The sequence below is a fragment of the Ceratotherium simum genome, chromosome 11, assembly GCF_057802395.1.
Source record: "Ceratotherium simum simum isolate JZ-2026a chromosome 11, ASM5780239v1, whole genome shotgun sequence".
Taxonomy (NCBI): Eukaryota; Metazoa; Chordata; class Mammalia; order Perissodactyla; family Rhinocerotidae; genus Ceratotherium; species Ceratotherium simum.
Window position 1 is genome coordinate 28,834,213 of NC_141910.1, and position 23,646 is coordinate 28,857,858.

Sequence of the window (23,646 nt, forward strand, 5' to 3'; positions counted from 1 at the left end):
CCTGAACCCATTCCAGCCACGCCTTCACCCCCACCGCTCCACAAACGCAGCTTTAGTCAGCGTCCCTGAGGACCCCCACGTTACCATACCCGAAGATCAATTCTCAGTCCTCACCTTAAGTGCAACCCATTTGTAGCATATGACACAATTGGCCATGTCCTCCTTAAAACACTTTATTCTAATCTCTGTTCAAATGTTACTTTATCAAAGAGGACTTTTCTGAGCACTCTGGATTAAATAGCCAACCAACTAGTCTCTTCTACTTTGTACCGTCTGCACTCTACTCTGCTGTATTGATTACCATCTGACGTATTTTATATTTATTTGTTGATTGACTTTCTCCCTTATTTCAAGACTGATCTGAACAAAGCAACTATAAAATGACATCTTTGAGACAATTAGGGACTTCTGAATATAGACTGGTTATTAAATGATATTAAAAGAATTATGTTAATTTTATTAGACATGGTGTTTATGTAAAAAAAAAAAGTCAGGAGTTAGCGATGCACAATGAAGTATCTATAAGTGAAGTGACATAATGTCCAAAATTTTCTTTAAAATACTCAAGAATGAATCCATGATTTTTGTTTCACACAACTGGGAGAGTGGAGCTGTTCTTTACTGAGATTTTTGAAGATTGCAGGAGGAAGCAGTTTTGCAGGGGATGCGAGTGGGAGAAAATTATGGGCTTGGTTTGACATGTTAGGTTTGAGATGTGTGTCGATACCCAAGTAGAGATGTTGAGTAAGCATCTGGATGTACCAGTCTGGAGTTCAGGGAAGTGAACTAGGCTGGAGATAAACATCTGCAATTCATCAAGGTATACATGATATTTAAAGCCATGAGTCTGCATGGGAACATTTAGGAAATGAAAGTAAGGTTTTTTAAAAGACAAAAAGATGGGGCCGGCCCAATGGCATAGTGGTTAAGTTCGCATGCTCCATTTTGGTGGCCTGGGGTTCGCAGGTTCGTATCCCGGGCACAAACCTACACGCCGCTCATCAAGCCATGCTGTGGCAGTGTCCCACACACAAAATAGAGGAATATTGGCACAGATGTTAGCTCAGCAACAATCTTCCTTAAGCAAAAAGAGGAAGATTGGCAATAGATGTTAGCTCAGGGCCAATCTTCCTCACCAAAAAAAAAAAAAAGAAAGAAAGAAAGAAAGAAAGAAAAAGAAGAGATCTGAGGACTAAGCCCTAAAGTGCTCCAAATTTCAGAGGCCTTAGATGAGGAGAAGTCATCAGAGGAGACTAGAAAGGAGTGGCCAGTGAGGTGAGAGGAGATCAAGTATGGCAGCCTGAGAGTGAAATGAAGAAAGTGCCCCCAACCACAAAGTCCCAAAAATGGTGTTATAATTAAAATGTTTAACAAGTGAATATAACACAATAATTTATTTCCCTGCACCAAAATATACAACTGCGGATAATCAATTGATATAAAATGCCAGAATATTTATGGTAAAGTAATATTCTTTTAGCCAGCCCTGGTAGTCTAGTGGTTAAGGTTGGGTGGCACTCTCAGCACCGTTGCCCGGGTTCATTTCCCACTCAGGGAACCACAACACCTGTCTGTTGACTGTCATACTGTGGCAGCTGTGTGATGTTGAAAGCGATGCCACCAGTATTTCAAATACCAGCAGGGTCACCCGTGATGGACAGATTTCAGCGGAGCTTCCAGACTAAGACAGACAAGGAAGAAGGACCTGGCCACCCACTTCTGAAAAAATTGGCCCTACGAAGAGCAGCAGAACATTGTCTGATGTAGCGCCGGAAGGTGAGAGGATGGTGCAAAAAGAACAGGCCGGGTTCCCCTCTGCTGCACACAGGGTCGTTAGGAGTCAGAATCGACTAACAACAAAAAATATTCTTTTAGACTTTTTAAACAAAATAGCTATTATTATGCAAACTATGGGTTGAATAATAGCTGAGTGTCATGAATAATCTCAAGACTTAATTCTGTTTTACATTATTGTAGTGCATACTATTGTGTTCCATCAAGAGTCCCTCTTCAGGGTCAACATTCTCATCCTCCAGCTGCCACAAATATCAACTGCTGTTGGCTCACAGCTGCATCCCTTGCTGGAAACACCTCTTGGCTGTAAGGAACCACCTTTTCTAAACTTATACCCACTACTAGGAGGCAGCCCATATCAAATGACTGGCGGAGACAGGAAAACAAAGCCTGGCCCCCTTGCTTCAATTTGGGACAACTCCAAAGGGTCGTCCACACTCCAGAATTCCCCCTTGGATGACTGAGGCCTCAGCTGAAACCTCATGGGATCACTTCTCCGCTGTCCAATCCTACCTTCCTCACTTCCTCAGAGGTGTCTCTCCAATAAACTTCTGCATGCGACTTTCCATCTCAGAATTTGTATGTAGGGAACCCAGCCTAAAAAAATGTCCTACCAGGTAGCACTATCCCCCAAAGGTAATTGTGACATTCACAATATAATTTTAGAATTTATTATTTGTTGAAAAAGCCAGGTCATTTGTTCTGTAAAATTTTCCATTTTCTGGAGTTGGCTGATTGCATCCCTGTGTGCATTCTTTATCTGATACTTTCTATAAACTGGTAATAATACTAGAGGCTTAATTAGATTCACTTCCACTCATTTAAATGTGATATTCTGAAACGCTTTTTTACTTCTCTTTTTTTGCCCCATAAAATTTAAATATTGATCTGATGCTAGGACGAGGAAAAATCAAAGCTCCCCAGGATCAGGAGCCATCATTTATAATTCCACCTCCCCCCACTCCACCCCCTCCACACACACACCCACACACAGACTTGGTGTATGCAACCTAAAGGCATTCCAGATACACATTTGGGACCGGAAACAAATGACTGGAGAATGTATTTACCTAGGTTTACAGCCTTAAACACTGAATACTTTCCCCTCAAAGCAGAGTATGATTATCTCATTCTCCTCTAGGAAGGGAACCAAAGACAGCAACACCATCTCTGGATTATTTGCATGTAGAATCCCACGTTGTTACTAATTTTAAAAGCCATCCTGGCTTTCTTCAGTCAAATGGTTTGATTGTGGATCACATTCTTTCACCGACAGCTGGTGTATTCTAAGTCAATTAATCAACGTGCATTTATCAAGCACCTGCTGTGTGATCAACGTCATTCTTGGAGAATTCATGCTGATTAAATTCTCTGTAAAACAATTAGGAAGCTGTATCTTGTTTCTACTCTGCCCCCATCTCCACCCCCAATTCACATAAATGCATTCCAAAATCAAATAGATGCTCTTTTTGTATCAATTTACTGTTTTGAATTATCTACACCCTGCTCCATTCTGTTAAGAGTTGATAACACCCTGGACAATTATGATTTTTTTTCTAAGGTATTCAAAGCAATTTTGCATAAGTGTATACCCTTCTGCATAATTATGTCCTCTTATGTATCTCCTTTTTGTGTGTGTGTGTGAGGAAGATTAGCCCTGAGCTAACATCCGATGCCAATCCTCCTCTTTTTACTGAGGAAGATTGGCCCTGGGCTAACATCCGTGCCCATCTTCCTCTACTTTATATGTGGGACGCCTGCTACAGCATGGCTTGACAAGCAGTGTGTTGGTCCGCCCCTGGATCTGAACCTGCAAACTCTTGGCCGCCAAAGCAGAGTGTGTGCACTTAAACACTAAGCCACTGCGCTGGCCCTTATGTATCTCCTTTTAAAGACATTTGCTAAGATATTTTGTTCATTTTATATTTTTATTAATGTCATTACGAATAACAGAAACCAGCTTGAGTTGGCTCAAGGGAAAATAAAAACTTACTGGAAATATATCAGGCTCTCTCACACAATCCAAAGAATTGAACCAACAACCAGGCCTCTGGAAGGACGTAAGACAAGGCAGCTCTGGGGACCTTGACAACAGCTGTTCATGAACCTTCCCTTTGGAATTCTGCCACTAACAGGACTCAAGTCAAACTTCTTCTGTCTCTGTGTATCAGTTCAAAATTCAAATTCTTGGGAGAGAGAATCTGATTGGCTGAGCTCTGGTCAAAAGGCTGCTGCTGCTCCCATCAAGTATGACCAGGAGGCAGGGTCAAATGCTCCATATCCACACCATCCAACACAGAAGCCATGAGCCATGGGCCACATGTGGCTATGGAGCACTTGGAATGTGGCTAGTACCCTGAGGAACTGAATTTTTCATTTTATTTAATTATCGTTAATTTAAATTTTAAAACTGAAACAATGTAAAATATTTTTCCATTACATGCAACTTTATTATTTTGGTAGAACTACATTTCACTGTTAAATTGTTAAAATTTACCATCTGAACTGAGATGTGCTACCAGTATAAAATACTCATTAGATTTTGAAGACAGTACCAATAGAAGAATGTAAAATATCTCATTAATAATTGTATTTATATTAATTACATATTGAAATGATAATATTTTGGATTGCTTGGATTACACAAAATATTAAAATTAGTTTGACTTATTCTTTTTACTTTTTAAAAATATGGCTACTAGAAGATTTTAAAGTACATATGTGGTACACATTCTATTTCTATTGGACAGCTTTCCTATGTATAGCTATCAAGGATCCATTTCTGATGACCAGGGGCAGTTCCAAGATACTGGATAAAAGTTCTGGGCAGAACAGACACCCTCCAAGGGATCAACTACACAGTACAAAATAACAAATACAGAGATTTCTGGGGCAACCTAACGTACTCGATCTACAGGGGGATGCGTCTCTTCAGCATTATTTGACTACTTCATTGCAATATTCATTATATTATTAAGGAATATTGAAAGCTATCTCAGCCTTTAATGTTTGATGCTACAAATTTCCATTTAACCAACATTTTATTGACAAAGCCCCTGTCCTCATGGAGCTGAAAATCTGGTAGGGGGGAGAGAGACAATAAGCAGATAAGTAAAGACATAATGCCAGGGTATTAATAAATGCTCTGAAAAAAATAAAAGGCAAAGAGACAGTGAATGACAAGGGATGCTATTTAGCTGAATGATTATGAATGAACTCCCTGATCAGGTGACATTGAACTAGAGATTGGAATGAAGGAGAAAGGACAAGTCATGTGACTCTCAGGAAAAGCAGTCCTCCCGGCAGATGGAATTAGTTCAGCATGTCTCAAGATCCACAGGGAAGCTTCTGGGGCTAAAGAACAGAGAGAAGGGGGAACAAGGTAGAAAGTGAATCAAAACAGGCAGTATGGAGGCAGATCACCCAGGGCCCTCAAGACAAGGGAAATGTGAGTGGAAGCCCTTGCAGTGCTGAGAACAGAGAATGACATGATCAAATTTATGTTTTTCTTAGGTCCACAAATCATACAGGTAAGATCTGAAATTTTATGACCCAGTTTTTTCTGTAGCATGTTTTCCTCATGGTTTTATCATAAATTATCAACTCTTTATTTCTTCATTCTGCATTTGTCTTATAAAAATAATTACATTAATTATGAAAAAAATTGTTTATGAAAAATTAATTAATTAAATTCAGAGATGTTTAGCTCCTGAATTAATTTGAATCCTTAAAATTTTCTATACCTTTTATCTGAATAAAATGTTTCTACAATTAAATTGTAGAACTAAATTATTTGCCTCAGGGACACAGTTTTATCCATGACAGAAGTCTTTGTAACGAGTAAGAATCCTTTCAAAATTTCTGGAATGCAAAGCTTTAAAAAAATAATTCACTCAATTGCCTAACACACAAAGAAACAGATACCCATAGAATCTAAAGACAAGCATAAAGGAGACGTGAACACAGAGACACATAAATTCCTAAAACTTGCTAAGCATATGCATAGATAACCTATATAAAAGAGGTATATATATATAATAATAACTGCTGATTATACATAATAACTACCATTTTTTAAGCATTTACTATATGTCATTTATCTGTGACCATCTGTATTAATTTGCTAGCGCTGCCACAACAAAATATCACAGACTGGATGACTTAAACAGAAACTAATTTTCTCACAGTTCTGGAGGCTAGAAGTCCAAGATCAAGGTGTCAGCAGGTTTTGTTTCTTTTGAGGCTTCTCTCCTTGGCTTTCGGATGGCTGCCTTCTCGCTGTGTTCTCACCTGGTTTTTCCTCTGTGCATGCACAGAGGTCTCCTGGTGTCTCTGTGTGTCCAGATTTCTTCTTATAAGGACAGCAGGCAGATTGGATTAGGGCCCACCATAACGGACTCATTTTAACTCAATCACCTCTTTAAAGACCCCATCTCCAAATACAGTCACATTCTGAGGTACTGGGGTTAGGGCTTCAACCTATGAATTTGGAGGGGACACAATTTAGCCCATAACACTGCCACTTACCTATGAAGATAAAAGCTTAAGTAAGATGCTGTCCCTAAAAGAATCAACAATGTGATAAGTGCTACATTAGAAGTATGTAAAATTAGTATTGTATCTTGGGAGCACAGAGGAAAGAATATAGATTCTTCCTTGACGGAGGGGCTGGGAGCAATCAGAAGGCTTCACAGAGGAAGTTACATTTGAAGTGGCTTTAGAGGACAAGTAGACATTGTATACTTTGTGCCAGCCCCCAAGGCAGCTGTGCCTAAAATATAAAGTCACCAGTTAACTATTCAATATATTATATGCAAGCAAGTGATTAGGAAGCAATAAAGCACTATGTAAATATTCAGTTTTCTTTCTTTTTTTATTAATTCGCTAAATTAGTATATTCCTTATTCCTCCAGAAAACAAATTGTTAACTAAAAATCTAAACACATGGTATCTGCATTTGCCTTCTTTATTTACAGGCTAATGCTCAGCAAAATATTTTGTTGTTTCTCATTGCTTTTCTCATCTATCTTTGCTTTCTTTCGGTTTTACAAAATAATTTAGATAAGTCTTGAATTTTTTTTCTAGGGTGGAGAAAAAGAGCCTTTGACAGGAATTTTAGATGTCAGTCTGTGATTTGATGACAGCACCTGAAAATAACTATTAATTGTGGGAGGAATTAGATGGAATATACACTTAGCAAAGTTCTATATTTCTCTTGGATCGGATAAGTCTTTGAATTGACTTCAAGTGGAATTCTTTATAGCTCTTTTGTTATAATAATTATAATATTGTTCTCTTAAAATGAAAGACACTTAAATTTTCAAAAAGCAGGTCTTATATCCAGATAGCCTCTATGGGTCTGAAAATATCTTTATATAAAATTGCAAAGTAACTTACACTTTCCCCCAAATCACTCCAGATATTACTCCTGGAGAGAGCTTTCTTCTCCTAGGGAGAACTTTTGGGTTTTTTTGGCAAGTGTCCTTCCCCCTGGAGAAGTTGGTTGGACAAGAATCTGTTTCTGTGGTCTTTTGTGGTTTCTGTGGCTTAGACTGTGATGATTGGATCAGACCTGTAATGTGTTCATAAATTATATTCCCACTACCTTTATAGCATGTCACTGGAATGAAACCCTAACTCTACTAATTACACTAGGAAGAATGAGATTATTTTCCACTAAAAGTTACAATGCTTTGAATTTTCTTTTCCTTCTCTCAACTCTTACTGCTATGAAAACTACATCCTGTGGAGAATGTGTGAAACTAAATATAGCTAAAATGTGCCAAATAAATAATAGAGACTCTTTCCTGGAGGAGCTCATGATCAGGGAACAAGTGGCATCTTGACAACTTGTGTTGTTTTTGCTAATGGATAGTTTATCCTAAATATTAAAATGCCACATTCTTCATAATTGTCATAGCTTAACTGGTAACGACTTGAAAAATAATTTGTTTTAAAATTTAGCAGATTAAATGCAATGTGCTATCCTGGATTGGATCCTGGAAAAGAAACAGAACATTAGTGGAAAACGGGTAAAATCCACATACAGTCTGGAGATTAGTTAATAGTAATGTATCAACGTTGATTTCCTAGTTTTGACAAATGCATTGTGGCTAGGTAAGATGTTAACATTAGGGGATACTGAATGAAGGATATACAGGGACTCTCTGTACTATTTTTGTAAACTTTCTGTAAATCTAAAGTTACTCCAGGGCCGGCCCTGTGGCTTGGTGGTTAAGTGCGCGCGCTGCAATGCTGGTGGCCCGGGTTCGGATCCCGGGTGCGCATCGAGGCACCACTTCTCCGTCCATCCTGAGGCCAAGTCCCACATACAGCAACTAGAAGGATGTGGAGCTATGACATACAACTATCTACTGGGGCTTTGGGGGGAAAAAATAAAATAAATAAAATCTTTAAAGTTACTCCAAAATAAAAAGGTTATTTTTTAAAAACAAAAAATTTAGCACAATATTGAAGTTATGTTTTCCAGTCTATCTTCATGAATAAGGAGGCCAGGTCCACAATTCCAGGGATCTAAATTGGACTTGGGCCTATGGGGAAAAACAAGACACAGAACCAAGATGCAAAACCAAAAAGGCTGAGACCAAGAGAGCTTCTGGGTGAGGAAGTTCAGAGCTGGTAGAAAGTTCTTAACTGAAGGGGAAATCCTCTAGATTTGTTACTTTCCAAAAAAGGGGGTTCATCTGCCCACCGCCAAGACATGCCAATAGTCAAGAGGCAAGGAGGTAGGAAAGAAAGGCTTTTTTTTTCTTTTACTTAGGAAGATTAGCCCTGGGCTAACATCCGTTGCCAATCCTCCTCTTTTTGCTGAGGAAGATTGGCCCAGGGCTAACATCCGTGCCCATCTTCCTCTACTGTGGGACACCTGCCATAGCATGGCTTGATAAGTGGTGCATAGGTCCATGCCCAGGATCCAAACCTGCGAACCCTGGCTGCCTGAAGCAGAGCATGCGAACTTAACCACTATGCCACTGGACCAGCCCCAAGAAAGGACTTTTTATTACAGCTTGCTAGCAAGAGGGAAGATGGCTGACTCATGTCTGAAAGAACCATCTTAAAGGGGCACAAAATCTTATACCAGTTATATAGGCCAGTGGGTTATAGGAGTGGGGGTTAGGAATATTGACCCTCTGGTGTTACAGACTGGGAGTCACCACACCAGATCTTTCAGTTTTCATTGATGATGGCTATCATCATAGACTCTCTGTTTGGGGGTCATCACATTCCCAAGGAACTTAAAAGAACAAAGTTATCATCTTATTGCAGCTGGGGGGTCTATGCACAAGCCGGGGTTGTATAATCTACAGAGCAGTTAGATCTCCTGGAGGGTGCATAGCTGGCTGGGTTAGTTAGTCAGAGGTCATTCAAAGTTACAATAGCGTTTCTTTTCTACAATGGCTTTCCCCATGTCAACCTTGTGTTGAGCCAGTATCAGGTTGTGAACTTAGGTAGTCACTAAAGCTAATATAAACCTAGAAAGGAGATTTTAGAAACAGATAATGTTATAAAAACAAAACATTTATATAGATGAAAATGATGGATATAACACTAATCGATGCACCTTCTAAAAGTACTTTTGAAATTTAGACTCTACCTGTCAGACATTCGGAAGCTGCCAGTTGACAAAAGCTAAGGAAGTGGCTGAATATTTACAGGATTGGCTGGTGCATTTCTGATGGTGTGAGACGAGGTGACAAAGTCTTCTGTTGTTTTCCTTGTTCTCTGGTTCTGGCTCTTTCTCATTCTGTAATTTTTAAACATGAGGTGTGATCATAAGAATCTTTTTTACTCATACGTTTTCAATTTTAGATTTGATCATTTTTATGTGATGTACTAAATTCTTTTAAAGATAAAGGTTTAATGGTAGCCTGTAGTCTAACTCAGCATGGATTTCCATGCCTCCTCCCTTTCTCCAGTAAACCCCAACCTCTTGGAGGTGGGCACACGACCCAGGCCCATTCAAACGTGGTACCCCATTTCTCTGGACATACTGAAAAACTGAATGAAGCAAATATGGAGATGCTAGGAAGAAGCCCTGCTAACTAAGAGGAAGGGACAAGCTTGAATCCAAGCTCATCTGTCTGAAAGCAGAAAAGCAACAGCATGCTGGGAGGCCCCCTCCGCCTCTAGCCAGCAATCTAGGACCACTGAGGGTCAAATAATAATTCTTCTTTCTGATTTGAAAAAGCTGAACTCTATACCCCAATCTAAAATTAATGCAAAGGATGGGCCGGCCCCGTGGCTTAGCGGTTAAGTGCTGGCGACCAGGGTTCGGATCCTGGACGTGCACCGACGCACCGCTTCTCTGGCCATGCTGAGGCCACGTCCCGCATACAGAAACTAGAAGGATGTGCAGCTATGACATACAACTATCTACTGGGGCTTTGGGGGGAAAATACATAAATAAATAAAATCTTTAAAAAAAAATAAAATTAAATTAATACAAAGGAGAGAGGCAGGAAAAACACCAGAGACTCAGTAAAAATTAGGGAATCTTGTTTCCCTCTCCCGTTTCTCTTAAACAACTATGTTATTCCCTGGCAAACATAATTAGAAATCATGCCCGTGGCAAAACACTATCCGTTGGGTTACAGCCTAGGGGCAGGTTAGCCATTAAGGGAGACAGCAACTTGAGAGCCTATAGGATGCGCAAGGCTGAGATCTGTTGCTAAGAGACAGAAACTGCAAGGGCAGGGTAAGATTTCTGGTATTGGTTTATGGAATCCCCAGGTATAAAACTGGCAAAAAGCCCACTGAGATCTGAAAGGAGTTGTATTGCCAGAAAAATCTAACTTGGGAACAAACCTGCAATTGTTCAAAACATAAGGCAATACCAGGCTCCATAATCAGGCCAACAAGTAGTTAGTGGCTAAAGTGGTTGCCGTTCTGGGATACGATGGGTGAGGGAGATTTGCTTCTCATATGTGCAGACCCAGGGCAGCAAGACTGACTCACTAAAGAACCTGCTTATTGCAAGAGAAGCAATTTAGATGATATTTGCATTGCAGGAGCAGAAGGAGCCCCATTTCCACCTGAACAAGAGGAAAGCATATGGGCCAGAGATCTTAGACTTTAAGACAATGTGGTCACTGGACGAGACTTTGGGTTGTCTTGTTGGGAGATGAACTGTACATGGAGGTGTTGCATTTAATTCCGTATGGGCCGTGTTTGGAATTGCACATTCAAATAGGCAAGAGTGTAGGTGCTAACAGTGAACTATGATAGCATACTGTGCTGCCCAATATCTTTCTTCATTTGGCTGGCCACCATGCTATTTCTCTCTTCTAGTACCAGATCTTCTCTTTCTGAATAGAAATGGGCACATGTCACAAGCCCACCCAATCTTAATACTCCCTTCCCCAGATATTGTGATTAGTGTAGAGGTGGGCGTGTGGCCCAAACAGGGCCCATAAGAGTCCATCTCTGGAACTGATATGTAGACATTGGGGGAGAGAGGTCTCTCCACCAGGATTCCTAAAGCAGATGATGTAAGCCTAGAGCTGTGGGCAACCTAATTCTCTGGCAGCCTGCAAGATGGAAGAAAATGAGGTCACTACACAGAGGAGGCTGAACTGAGATATTAGGGGAGGGTGGAAGAGAGAGATCTGGTGATATAATTTCAACCTGGGCTTGAAGCCAAATCCTTCCATGAACTCTCTCCCTCTTCCTCCCTTTCCCTTCAACTCTTCTCCCTTTTTGTCTTAAATTAACTTGAGTTGTGTTTCTGTCCATTTCAACTGAAATAGGCTTTATATTTTTTTATTTTTCTAAATACAAAAGTAATACATGCTCATTGTAAAAGAAATTTGGAAAACATAGATAAGTAGAAAGAAAAAAGAAAATTATCTATTCTCTCATGCTTCACGTATAACGAGATTAGCATTTTAGAGTTTTTGCAGTATTTTAAATGCTTATTTTACATAGTTATGATCATAATAAGCATTCAAGCTTAATCATCTACTGCTTTTGCTACTTAACATTATAACATTTCCCATGTTATTAAACCACCTTATAAATGTAATATAATTTTCTTAAATTTCCCCTTTTATTGGATAATTTTGAAATATCATAACCATTTTGGATTATAGCCCTAGCATTTATTTTCAGGAATATAATTACTGGGCCTAAATAGCGGAACATTTTAAAGGCTTATGATGTGTTTCACATATGATTCCTTATTTAGATGAATACAAATAGATACATATGAGAAATTTGTCCTTTATGGGCAATCAGGATTAACTGAATCAAATATATAGTGTTAAGTAAGAGGAAAACAAATAAGATACCATCAGGCCTTCAGTGAATAGTTCTTTTTAGGGGCAAAAGCTATTCTGAATTAACCCAATTCAAAATTTAAGCCATGTACAATCACAGAAATTAAAAAAAATAAAAATACTGATATTGAACCATGGCACCTAGTATACATCCCTCCCTACTTGACATAATCTTTTAAAAATATAATTTTAGTGTTTTTTCCATGATGAAAGTAATATATAAAACAAGATACTATTGATGGCTTTTTTTGTGTGTATGTGAGGAAGATCACCCCTGAGCTAACATCTGCCAATCCTCCTCTTTTAGCTGAGGAAGGGCTAACATCAGTGCCCAGCCTCCTCCACTTTATATGGGACACCACCACAGCAGGGCCTGACAAGCAGTGCATCGGTGCGTGCCCAGGATCTGAACCGGTGAACCCCTGGCCACCACAGCAGAGTGCACGTGCTTAACCGCTTGCACCACCTGGCCGGCCCCTATTGATGGCTTTTTTTAAATGATAATGTCCATTGTCATTGAAGTACAGGTACAATGCTGAGAAGGGTGTAAATTAATATAACCCTTTGGGGATAATTTGACAACTATTTTATTTTTTGCATGACTGAATAAATAACCAGTCAGTTAAATTGCTTTATAATAATCCATTAATTGCATGTATTTACTTAACCAATACTCTATTTTTAGACATTTAGATTGCTTCCAGCATTTTACTATTATAATAATATTGTATATACATTTTATATACATTTTACCATATATACATTTTAATAGTTTTAATATATTATGCCTTATTTTCTTTAGATTCATTCCCAGAAGTGAGATTACTGAATCAAAGGTCACTGAATCAAGATAACAAAATCAAACATTTTTTGGCTCTTGATGGAGATTAAGTCAAATTACTTTTCAAAGAGAGTGTGTCAATATGCCATGCCAACAGCAATAAATGAGAGTATGCGTTTCACCCTAACCTCTCTAATCTATTAAATTATTTTAATGTTTTGCTCATTTAAAAGGTAGAAATTGATATCTGATTTTAATTTAAATTTTTAAATTACTAACAAGGATGAATATTTTCTGAATATTTGTGTACAACTATGTTACTCTTCACTAATATAATCTTTTAACCGGTAAGATGGCACCATTTTTTTAGGGCTGCCTCTGTCATATTAGGAAGAAATATACCAGGCTCTTCTGTCACTCTGTCTAAAGGAGGTGAAGGGGCTGACTAATCAGTGCCCACAGACTATTACAATGGACTGCAAATGCCTATCCAAAAAATTGTGTCAAGATCACTTCAGAAATAAGAGCTGGGGAATCTATTAAAAATGCAGATTCCCAGGAGCTGGCCCCATGGCCTAGTGGTTAAGTTTGGCATGCTCCACTTCGGTGGCCCAGGTTCAGTTCCTGGGCATGGACCTACACCACTTGTTGGCAGCCATGCTATGGCAGCAACCTACAAGCAAAATAGAGGAAGACTGGCACAGATGTCAGCTCAGGGCAAATCTTCCTCAGCAAAAAACAAAAGCAGATTCCCAGATTCCACTCTGAGTATCTGGTTCTGCAGGTCTGCAGTAGATCATATTTCATAACAGTTCTATAGGTGAGGCTGATGTGTTGTCAGATTTAGACACCAGTGCTCTAAAGCAGAGCGTTCTAAAGTATGGTCCCCAAACCAGCAGCAGCAGCAGCAGCATCACCTGGGAAACTGTTAAAAATACAAATTCTCAGGACTCCACTCCAGACCTACTGAGTCAGAAACTCTAAGGGTAGGGTCCAGTAATCTGTGTTTTAATCAGCTCTCCCATTGATTCTGAGGTAGAAACATTGCTCTAACTATTATTGTGAGATGAAGAGTTGGGAACCATCCAAGGTCTACCATCTCCTGCTTAGAAAGTCAAGGGTGATGATGTCTGAAGGACAAGTAGACTTTCACTGGGGACAAGGAGCAGAGGAACCTATCAGGCAGATAGAACAACGTGTGGAAAGGCACAGAGGCAAGAAAGAGCAGGGTGCGTGACGGCACAATGTGGCTGGCCTGGCTTGCATGCAGGGTGCAGCACAGGTGACAGAAGATGAGGGAGGAAAGTTGATAAAGTGCCTCATGTGTCATGCAAAGGAGTGCACATTTGTCATTATTTGGCCACTCAGTCGCCATCCGTCTTCCTAACTGCACCCCAAAGTCCATTGGGGGAATTACCTCTTCCCCACTGTGTCTCACTGACAGGATGATAAGCCCAAGTGCTCTCCTAGAACAAAAACCAAAGGAGCCCCTAGAGGCTTCCCCTGAGACTTTCCTCTCACACACCCCTGGCATAGTCAAGGGGTGAGCATGTGACCTAAACTAGACCAACTACACTCTCTGCCCTGAAACTTTTTTTTTTTTTTTTTAGGATTTAAAACTTTTTATTGTTGAGAATTCAAACATATACAAAAGTGGAAGGAATAGTATATTGAATCTCCATGAACCCAAACTCATTCTCAGCAATGATTTATCATGGCCCATCTGCCTTTTCTATACACTTCTCCATTTCTTCTAGTCCCCAGGTTTTTTTTTAAGCAAATCTTAGAGATATAATCCTGTATCAAGGAATTTTTTTCCCATAATTACTAATATAAACCATTAGACTGATTTAAGTTAGTTTGATGAAAATATTGCTTTGTGCTAGAAATGATGCTTTCTAAAAGTCCTTTCAGTGCTTAGTACTGAAATTGACACCACCTGAAAAAAGTGTTTTCCTCATTGGAGGAAAGAAGAATTGTTAAGGTCTGGTCACCTTCTGTGTTTCTCTGACTCTTTGTCTCTCTCTCTTTTTTTTTTTTTTTTAATTTTGGACAAGGGAAGCATTCCCAGTCAGACATTTTATTTTTTTTTATTTTTTATTTTTTAAAATTTTTTATTTATTTATTTTTCCCCTAAAGCCCCAGGCGATAGTTGTAAGTCATAGTTGCACATTCTTCTAGTTGCTGTATGTGGGATGCGGCCTCAGCATGGCCGGAGAAGCAGTGCGTCTGTGCGCTCCCAGGATCCGAACCCGGGCCGCCTGCATCGGAGCGCACGCACTTAACCGCTAAGCCACAGGGCCGGCCCTGTCTCTCTCTTTATTACTTCCAATGTCAAACACGATTGTATCAGTTTTATTTAACTTGATCATATTTATTTAATTCCATATATTATCATGTGTCATTTAATCCTCCAAAAGATTAAAAGCTATATTTGTGTTTCATTGCTCTAAAATTGCTTTCCTGAAAATTTCCAGTATTTGCTACAAGATCATTATTAATTTTTCATTTATTATGGTAAAATACATATAACATAAAACTTGCCATTTTAACCATTTTTTTAATTGAGGTCATAATAGTTTATAACATTGTGAAATTTCAGTTGTACATTATTATTTGTCAGTCACCATATAAATATGCCCCTTTACCCTCTGGTAACCACTAATCTGTTCTCTTTGTTCATGTGTTAGTTTATCTTCCACATATGAGTGAAATCATATGGTGTTTGTCTTTCTCTGTCTGGCTTATTTCGCTTAACATAATACCCTCAAGGTCCATACATGTTGTTGCAAATGGGACGATTTTGTCTTTTTTTATGGCTGAGTAGTATACTACATCTTCTTTATCCACTCATTAGCAACTTGGGTTGCTTCCACGTCTTGGCTATTGTAAATAACGCTGCTATGAACATAGGGGTGCATAAGTCTCTTTGAATTGTTTATTTCAAGTTCTTTGGATAAATACTCAGCAGTGAGATAGCTGGGTCTTATGGCATTTCTATTTTTAATTTTTTGAGAAATCTCTATACTGTTTTCCATAGTGGCTGCACCGGTTTGCATTCCCACCAGCAGTGTATGAGAGTTCCCTTTTCGCCACATCCTCTCCAACATTTGTTATTTTTTGCCTTGGTAATTATAGCCATTCTACTGGGTGTAAGGTGATATCTCAATGTAGTTTTGATTTGCATTTCCCTGATGATTAGTGATGATGAATATCTTTTCATGTGCCTGTTGGCTGTCTGTATATCTTCTTTGGAAAAATGTCTATTCATATCCTCTGTCCATTTCTTGATTGGGTTGTTTGGTTTTTTGTTGTTGAGTTGTGTATGTTCTTTATATATTTTGAAGATTAGCCCCTTGTCAGGTATATGATTTGCAAATATTTTTTCTCAGTTGATGGGTTGTCTTTTCGTTTTGTTCCTGGTTTCCTTTGCCTTGCAGAAGCTCTTCAGTCTGATGAAGTCCCACTTGTTTATTTTTTCTTTTGTTTCTGTTGCCCAGGTAGACATGGTATTTGAAAAGATCCTTCTAAGACTGATGTCAAAGAGTGTACTGCCTACATTTTCTTCTAGGTGTTTTATGGTTTCAGGTCTTACCTTCAAATCTTTGATCCATTTTGAGTTAATTTTTGTGTGTGGCGAAAGATAATAGTTTACTTTCATTCTTTTGCATGTAACTGTCCAGTTTTCCCAACACCATTTATTGCAGAGGGTTTCCTTTCTCCATTGTATGTTCTTAGGTCATTTGTTGAAGATTAGCTGTCCGTAGATGTGTGGTTTTATTTCTGGGCTTTCAATTCTGTTCCATTGATCTGTGTGTCTGTTTTGAACCAGTACCATGCTGTTTTGATACTATAGCTTTGTAGTATATTTTGAAGTCAGGGATTGTGATGCCTCCAGCTTTGTTCTTTTTTCTCAGCATTGCTTTTGCTATTCAGGGTCTGTTGTTGCCCCATATGAATTTTAGGATTCTTTGTTCTATTTCTGTGAAGAATGTCATTGGGATTCTGATTGAGATTGCATTGAATCTGTCGATTGCTTTAGGTAGTATGGACATTTTAACTATATTTACTTTTCCAGTCCAAGTGCATGGAATATCTTTCCATTTCTTTATGTTATCATTGATTTCTTTCAATAATATCTTATAGTTTTACTTGTATGGGTCTTTCACCTCCTTGGTTAAATTTATTCCTAGATATTTTATTATTTTTGTTGTGATTGTAAATGGGATTGTATTCTTGAGTTCTCTCTCTCTGTTAGTTTGTTATTAGAGTATAGAAAGGCAACGTATTTTTTTTTTTTTTTTTGGTGAGGAAGATTAGCCCTGAGCTAACATCCATTGCCAATCCTCCTCTTTTTGCTGAGTAAGATTGGCCCTGGGTAACATCCATGCCCGTCTTCTTCTACTTTATATGTGGGATGCCTGCCACAACACAGCTCAGTGAGTGGTGTGCAGGTCCACGCCTGGGATTCAAAGCCACGAACCCCAGGCCGCCAAAGTGGAGCGCGCGAACTTAACAACTACACCACCGGGCTGGCTCCAAAATGCAACTGATTCTTGTAAGTTGATTTTGTACCCTGCAACTTTGCTGTAGTTGTTGATTAATTCTAATAGTTTTCCAATGGATTGTTTAAGGTTTTCTATATACAAAATCATGTACTTTGCAAACAGCATGAGTTGCACTTCTTCATTGCCTCTTTGGATTCCCTTTGTTTCTTTTACTTGCCTAATTGCTCTGGCCAAAATCTCTAGTACTATGTTGAATGAGAGTGGTGAGAGTGGGCAACCTTGTTTTCTTCCTGTTCTCAGAGCAATGGCTTTCAGTTTTTCCCCATTGAGCATGATGTTGGCTGTGGGTTTGTCATATATGGCCTTTATTATGTTGAGGTACTTTCCTTCTATGCTCATTTTATTGAGAGTTTTTGTCATGTATGGATGCTGGATCTTGTCAAATGCTTTCTCTGTGTCTATTGAGATAATCATGTGGTTTTTATTCTTCATAATGTTAATGTGGTGTATCACATTGATTGATTTGTAGATGTTGAACCCTCCCTGTGTCCCTGGTATAAATCCCACTTGATCATGGTGTATGATCCTTTAAATGTATTGCTGTATTCGGTTTGCCAATATTTTGCTGAGGATTTTTGCATCTATGTTCATCAGAGACATTGGCTTGTAATTTTCCTTCCTTGTGTTGTCCTTGTCGGGATTTGGGATCTGGGTGATGTTGGCCTCATAAAATTGTTGTCAAAAATTGGCCTCGTAAAGGAATTGTTCCATCTTCTTCAACTTTTTGGAATAGTTTGAGAAAGATAGATATTACATCTTCTTTGAATGTTTGCTGGAGTTCTCCTGAGAAGCCATTTGGTCTTGAACTTTTATTTTTTGGGAAGTTTTTGATTACTGTTTCAAACTCTTTACTTGTGATTGGTCTATTCAGATTCTCTATTTCTTCTTGATTCAGTTTGGGGAGGGTGTATGAGTCTAAGAATATATCCATTTCTTCTAGATTGTCTAATTTGTTGGCATATAGTTTTCCATAGTATTTTCTTATAATCTTTTGTATTTCTGTGATGTCCATTGTAATTTCTCCTCTTTCATTTCCAATTTTATTTATTTGAGCCTTCTCTCTTTTTTCCTTAGTGAGTCTGGCTAATGGTTTGTTTATTTTGTTTATCTTCTCAAAGAACCAGCTCTTACTTTCATTGATCCTTTCTACTGTTTTTTGGGGGTTCAATTATCATTTATTTCTGCTCTAATTTTTATTATTTCCCTCCTTCTGCTGGCTTTGGGCTTTGTCTGTTCTTCTTTTCCTAATTCTGTTAGATGTAGTTTAAGATTACTTATTTGAGATTTTTCTTGTTTGTTAAGGTGGGCCTGTATTGCTATGAATTTCCCTCTTAGGACTACTTTTGCTGCATCCCATATGAGTTGGTATGATGTATCTTCATTTTTACTTGTCTCCGGATATTTTTTGATTTCTCTTTTAATTTCTTCATTGATCCATTTCTTGTTCAGTAGCATGTTGTTTAGTCTCCAAATGTTTGTCACTTTCCCAGCTTTTTTCAAGTAGTTGATTTCTAGTTTCATAGCATTTTGGTCAGAAAAGATGCTTGATATGATTTCAATCTTCTTAAATTTATTGAGGCGGGCTGGCCTGGTGGCACAGTTGTTAAGTCCACGTGCCCCACTTTGGCAGCCCAGGGTTCACAGGTTCAGATCCTGGGCACAGACTGACACACCACTTGTCAAGCCATGCTGTGGCGCCATCCCATATGAAGTAGAGGAAGATGGGCACAGATGTTAGCCCAGGGCCAATCTTTCTCAGCAAAAAGAGGAGGATTGGCAACAGATGTTAGCTCAGAGCTAATCTTCCTCACACACACACACACAAAAATTTATTGAGGCTTGCCTTGTTTCCAAACATATGGTCTATCTTTGAGAATGTTACACAAGTATTTGAGAAGAATGTATATTCTGCTGATTTTGGATGGAGTGTTCTATATATATCTATTAAGTCCATCTGGTCTAGTTTTTCATGTAATTCCACTATTTCCTTGTTGACTTTCTGTCTGGATGATCTATCCATTGATGTGAGTGGGGTGTTAAGGTCCCCTACTATTATTGTGTTGTTGTTAATATCTCCTTTTAGGTTTGTTAATAGTTGCTTTATGTATTTTGGTGCTCCTGTGTTGGGTGCATATGTATTTATAAGTGTTAAGTCTTCTTGGTGGAGTGTCCCTTTTATCATTATATACTGCCCCTCTTTGTCTCTCATTGCTTGTTTTATCTTGAAGTCTACTTTGTCTGATATAAGTATGGCAACATCTGTTTTCTTTTGTTTGCCATTAGCTTGGAGTATTATCTTCCATCCCTTCACTCTGAGACTGTCTTTGTCTCTAGAGCTGAAATGTGTTTCCTGGAGGGTGCATATTGTTGGGTCTTGTTTTTTAATCCATCCTGCCACTCTGTGTCTTTTGATTGGAGAATTCAATCCATTTACATTTAGAGTGAGTACTGATATATGAGGGCTTAATGCTGCCATTTTATCTCTCCTTTACTGGTTGTTCTGTATTTCCCTTGTTTCTTGTCCTGTGTATTTCGGACTACCAATTCAGTTTAGAAGTTCTCTATGATAGTTTTCTCAATTTTCTCTCTATCATTTATTTCTCTGTTCTGATTACTTGTTTAGTGGTTACTATGAGGTTTGTATAAAAAATCTCGTAGATGACATAGTCTATTTTCTGATAACCTCTTATTTCCTTAATCTAAGCTGATTCCATCCCTTTTATCCTCCTCTTCTAAGTTATTGTTGTCACAACTTATTCCATCTTGTGTTGTGAGTTTGTGGTTAAAATGATGAGATTATATTTATTTTTGATATTTTCCTTCCCTGTATCTTTAATGTCATAATTGTTTGCTAACCTGTTCTGATAGAGAGCTGAAATTTCCTGAATTTGTCTGCCTATTTATCTCCTTGCTCAAGGCTTGCTAAACCCTTTCTTTTTTTTTTTTTTTTTTCAGGTTGTGGGCCTCCTTGATCATTTCTTGTGTGTGTGTGTGTGGGGGGGGTCTTGTGCCAATGAACTCCCTCAGCTCTTGTTTATCTGAGAAAGTTTTTATTTCTCCATCATAGCTGAAGGATACTTTTGCTGGATAGAGTATTCTTGGAAAGTTTTTGTCTTTCAGAATTTTGACTATATCATTCCACTCTCTGCTGGCCTGTAAGATTTCTGTTGAGAAATCTACTGAAAGCCTGATAGGGGTTCCTTTGTAAGTTATTTTCTTCTGCCTTGCTGCCCTTAATATTTTTCTTTGTCATTGACTTTTGCCAGTTTTACGACTATAAGCCTTGGAGAAGGTTTTTAACACTGATGTATTTAGGAATTCTATTAGTTTCTTCTACTTATATTTCCAGCTCCTTCCCCAGGTTTGGGAAGTTCTCAGCTATTATTTCTTTGAACAAGCTTTCTGCTCCATTCTCTCTCCCTTCTCCCTCTGGAATACTATAACCCTTATGTTGCATTTCCTAATTGAGTTGGATATTTCTTGGAGAATTTCCTCATTTCTTGTTAGTCTTAGTTCTCTCTCCCCTCCGTCTGAAGCATTTCTATATTTCTGTCCTCCAAGCTGCTAATTCTATCCTCCATAATATCAGCTCTGTTATTCAGGGATTCCAGATTTTTCCTTATTTCATCCATTGTGTTTTTCATCTCCAGCATTTCTGATTGGTTTTTCTTTATAGTTTCAATCTCTTTTGTGAAGAATTCCCTCTGTTCATTAATTTTGTTCCCAATTTCATTGAATTGTCTATCTGTATTTTCTTGTAACTCGTTGAGTTTTTTTAATGATAGCCATTTTGAATTTTCTGTCATTTAGATTGTAAATTTCTGTGCCTTCAGGATTGATTTCTGGGTGCTTGTCATTTTCCTTCTGGTCTTATTAATATATTTCTTCATAGTATTCAATGGCATGGATTTCTGCCTTCGCATAGTGATAGTGTTTGGTCACAGGTTCCACCTGCTGCCATTGGGGGGGAAGGGTCAAGAGCTGTGTATTCTGAGCCCACCCTGATCCCTGGCATCTGTAGCTGCTGCTTTTCTAATGTATGCACAGGTGCTCTGGCCTACCGGCTAAGCTGGAGTGCCAGGCAGGGGGAGAGGTGCTTCCTTTCACAAGCACCATCCTGAGGGTGTTCTCGCTGTGCCCTCACTATCTGCTCTTCTGGGGTGCTGGCTTGATGAAGACACCCCTGCAATACTTAGGCTCCTCTGTATAAGGCTTTCACACCAACTGTGAGAGAACTTGGAGAGTCAATGCCTTCCTGCAGAGGGCCGCCTGTCTTTTCTCAGAGCTATGCACCTGCGGTCCTGCTTCCTAGGTCGCTGTCAGGGAGGGAGAAGAGATCTCCTTACCTTCTTCCACTTCCTCCTGGGGGCCCCAGCACCTCCACCTTCAGACGTATGGTCGTGTGGTTCACTCAGACGTCTTTTGTGTTGTGTGAATGTCCTCTGTTGGTTTATGAATGTCCTTTTCATTAGATCTTAGTGGGGAGAGTCTAAGGGAAGTGCTCACTCCACCATGATGCTGATGTCACTCACCACTTTAAGCATTTTTAAGTGCACAGTTCGGTGGCATCAAGTACATTCACAATGTTGTACAATCAAGGACTTTGTATTTTGAGCAGTGTAACATAAGGAGAGAAGAAGCAGATGGAGTCCACTCATTGCAGCATAAGTACCCAAACAAGACCAACCAGGGATCCCTACTACTGAAACTGCCATCAGGAACTGCCTCATTCCAAGGGTCAGCCTCCCCTTCAATCCTGTAAGCTCTTGAAATACCTTAAGATGATCAGTGACAATTGTTTCTCCACCAAAGAACCCTAAATGACGCAGAACTGTGGAGGATTTTAAGCAAAATGACATGATCAGCCTTGTGATTTGGAAAGATCACTTAGACTTTAGTGTAGAGGTTGTTATGGACTGAATTGTGTCCCCTCTAAATTCGTTTGTTGAAGTCCTAACCCCCAATGTATTTGGAGATAAGGCCTTTAGGGAAGTAATTAAGGTTAAATGAGGTCAAAAGCGTGGGTCCCTAATCCAATAGGACTTGTTCCCCTATAAGAGGAAGAGACACCAGCTATCTCTCTCTCTCTCTCCATGTGCACAGAGAAGAGGCCATGTGTGGACACAGTGAGAAAATGATTTTCTATAAAACAGGAAGAGAGGCCTCATGAGAAACCGCATTTGCCTGCACCTTGTTCTGGGACTTCTAGCCCCCAGAAATGTGAGAAAATAAATTTCTGTTGTTTTAGCCATCCATTGGCTTAATACCACTGTGGTGTTTTGTATGGCAACCCTAGTAGACTAATACAGATGTTATTGCAAACACATAAAAGTGATGTTTGCCTGAACTAAAACAGTGACAGTAGAAATGGAGAGGAGAGGATGAATTTGAGCCTTAGTAAGAAATAGAAATTAGAGGATTTAGTGATCAATCTAATGTGAGGACTGGCTTTAGATGATCTCTAAGTTTCTGACTTGAGCCCCTTGTGACCAGTTGCTAGATGAATGTGAGGCCAATGGTCCTTCCCCCTCTTCTCTTTCTATGGAAATTTTACCCAACTCTATCAGAAATCTCAAAGCAAAGATCTGTTGACACAGATAAAATATACCCAGGCACAATTTGTGGGCAAATGAGAGGTCCAACGTGGGATTTACGTACATGAGAGCCCATGAAACCTCATTGAAAAGACAATGTAGGGGCTGACATCTGATGTCCACTAGATTCCAAACTTCACCCTTATATTGTAACTCCTTGAGGGCAGACAACATTGTACCTGGGCTTCTCACATAGTGACTGATACATAGTATATCCTCAATAAATATTTATTGAATGAATATATACGAAGTAATGCTCTCATCAATTCAGCCTAATGTGGGGGACAGGACTTAATGGTACCATTTTGGTTTGAGGACAAAGATAAAGAACCAGAAGGGAAAGACAAATTAAAATGTATCATGATTCATGTCCCTGAGATTGTTTCCCATTATAAGTCAGCATGTAATTTCTATCGTGTTGGGGGATGCAAAAAACAAAAAAGCCAACTGAAAGATCTGTATTATTAGAGAGGTAATAAGAAGCTGAGCACATCAGCTTACAGGAATGCCACAGTTTGTGAGGTGGATGATTTCCTCCATGTTAGTATGCTGACTTGCTGAGTGAAACAGAACAAGGGGCTAATTCAGAACCGTCGCTTTGCACAACTCTAATG

General features: G+C 39.0%; 1 long non-coding RNA gene across 2 annotated transcripts in view; it reads right to left on the bottom strand.

The window, feature by feature from the left end:
• Window positions 1-5,420: 5,420 nt before the first annotated feature.
• The window catches only part of LOC147915964 (uncharacterized), a 39,158-nt gene continuing 20,932 nt past the window's right edge, over window positions 5,421-23,646 (bottom strand). The window contains exons 2-3 of one of the 2 annotated variants that reach the window (XR_015553649.1): window positions 9,410-9,559; window positions 5,421-6,273 (exon numbers count right to left, since the gene is read on the bottom strand). This is a non-coding gene — a long non-coding RNA (uncharacterized LOC147915964). Of the gene's footprint in view, window positions 6,566-9,409; window positions 9,560-23,646 lie in introns of both variants that reach the window. The other variant, XR_015553648.1, reaches the window with a different exon arrangement.